We start from the raw sequence: 2,500 nt of genomic DNA, 5'->3' as shown, positions 1-2,500 counted from the left end.
TGACACGCCAACTCCTTGGGAAGAAGAGCAATGTTGTGCGTTTGGGTCCGTTTTTTGTTGTTGTTTTTATGTTTTTTGTTGTTTTGTTTTTTTAAAAGGCTTTGCGGGTGTTATGTTTGTGTTTTGTTGTTTTTTCTCTCTCTGTCTTTGGTGACGCGTGGGTACAATTGCTATGGTTAAGTGGCGGTTTTGTGTGTGTGTGGGAGGGGGAGGTAGGTGTGTGTGGGGGGGGGAAGTGTGTGTGTGGTGTGGGGAGGTGTGTGTGTGTGTGTGTGTGTGTGTGTGTGTGTGTGTGTGTGTGTGTGTGTGTGTGTGTGTGTGTGTGTGTGTGTGTGTGTGTGTGTGAGAGAGAGAGAGAGAGAGAGAGAGAGAGAGAGAGAGAGAGAGAGAGAGAGAGAGAGAGAAAGAGAAAGAGAAAGAGAAAGAGAAAGAGAAAGAGAAAGAGAAAGAGAAAGAGAGAGAAAGAGGAAGAGAGAAAAAAAGAAAAAGAAAGAGAAATAAAGAGAAAAAGAAACAGACAAAATTTCTCCCTTTACCTACATCTCCCCATCCCCATGCCCCTCCCTCCCCTCCCTCTCCCTCTCACTCTCCCTCTCACTCCCTTCAACACAAACCCAAAGAACCCAATCTTCCCCCCTCCCTCCCCTTCCCTCCCATCACCTCCCCTCCCTCCCCCCATCCCCTCCCTCCCCCACCCCTCCCATCACCCCCCCACCCCCCACCATCCCCCTCCCATCCCATCCCCTCCCCTCCCTCCCCTCCCATCACCCCCTACCCCCCACCATCCCGCAACCAAAGACAACAATAACGTCACGAGACTAATGTTACGGCTGCCGTATCTCAGACTGCCGTACGCCGTAACGACGCCACGCCGGAGGAAATATCACCCTAAGAGACACACATACACACACGTACACACATACAAACATACATACATACACGCCCACACATACACACACGCACGTACATACACATACATACATACATACACACACATACACACACACATACATACATACACACACACATATACACACACATATACACTCGCACACACATACACATACATACACACACGCACACATACACACACACACGCACACACATACACTCACATACATACACACATACACACACACATACATACATACACACACACACATACACACACATATACACTCGCACACACATACACACACGCATACACATACACACACACATACATACACACACGCACATACATACATACACATCCATAATAGCGCCGGAAGGATAGAGGGGGGAGGAGAGGGATAACGGATAATGGATAGGAGGAGAGGGGGAGGGAGAGAAAGGCGGATAGATGGAGAGAGGGATAACGGATAATGGATAGGAGGAAAGGGGGAGGGAGAGAAAGGCGGATAGATGGAGAGAGGGATAACGGATAATGGATAGGAGGAAAGGGGGAGGGAGAGAAAGGCGGATAGATGGAGAGAGGGATAACGGATAATGGATAGGAGGAAAGGGGGAAGGAGAGAAAGGCGGATAGATGGAGAGAGGGATAAAGGATAGAGGGAGGGAAAAAAGGATAGAAAGAGGGAGGGATAAAGAAAAGAATGAGAGAGGGATAGAGAATAGAATAAGAGAGGGATAAAGAATAGAATAAGAGAGGGATAAGGAATAGTGTGAGAGAGAAAAAGGACAGGGGGAGAGACAAATAATGGATAAAAAGGAGAGAAGGATAAAGAACAGAGGAAGACGGATAATTAACAAAGGATAGATGGAGATACAAAGGATAAAGGGAGAGAGAAAGGATAGAGAGAGAATGAGAGAGAGAGAGAGAGAGAGAGAGAGAGAGAGAGAGAGAGAGAGAGAGAGAGAGAGAGAGAGAGAGAGAGAGAGAGAGAGAGAGAGAGAGAGAGACAGAAACAGAAACAGAAACAGAAACAGAAACAGACAGAGACAGAGACAGAGACAGAGACAGAGACAGAGACAGAGACAGAGACAGAAACAGAGCCAGACAGACAGACACAGAAACAGATAGAAAGGGATAGGAGGGAGTAAAGGATAGACGCCAACGGGACGACAGGGATAACTCCTGCCGAGGGTGGGATAAAAAAAGGGAATCCATAGTCACCGGCGCCATCTGCATACGAGGATCTGCATACGAGGCCGGGCGGTCCTCGCGCCAACTCTCTTTTTCCCCTTTCTTTCTTTCCTTTCTCTCCTTTTTTGTTTTGTTTTTTTATTCCTTATTTCCCCATTTCATTCCTCGTTTTTTTCTACATCTTCCCCCTTCCTTTCTTTCTTTCCTTTCTTTCCTCTCCCTTCCTCAGTACTTCCCCCCTCCTCCATCTACCTCTCCCTTCCTCAGTACGGCTCCCTCCTCCATCTACCTCTCCCTCCTCCATCTACCTCTCCCTTCCTCAGTACCTCTCCCTCCTTCAACAAGTTCTCCCTCCTCCATCTACCTCAAGTCCTTCTCCCTCCTTCATCTACCTCTCCCTCCGTCCGTACTTTC

At 47.9% G+C, this 2,500-nt stretch overlaps 1 protein-coding gene across 1 annotated transcript in view; it reads right to left on the bottom strand.

Moving 5' to 3' along the window:
* The window catches only part of LOC113818873 (plexin-B), a 79,267-nt gene that overhangs the window by 19,006 nt on the left and 57,761 nt on the right, over window positions 1-2,500 (bottom strand). The gene's annotated exons all lie outside the window — the stretch shown is intronic.

Source organism: Penaeus vannamei, chromosome 12, assembly GCF_042767895.1.
Source record: "Penaeus vannamei isolate JL-2024 chromosome 12, ASM4276789v1, whole genome shotgun sequence".
NCBI classification, from domain to species: domain Eukaryota; kingdom Metazoa; phylum Arthropoda; class Malacostraca; order Decapoda; family Penaeidae; genus Penaeus; species Penaeus vannamei.
The sequence above is the reverse complement of the archived record's forward strand: the minus strand, read 5'-3'. Positions and strand labels throughout refer to the sequence as shown.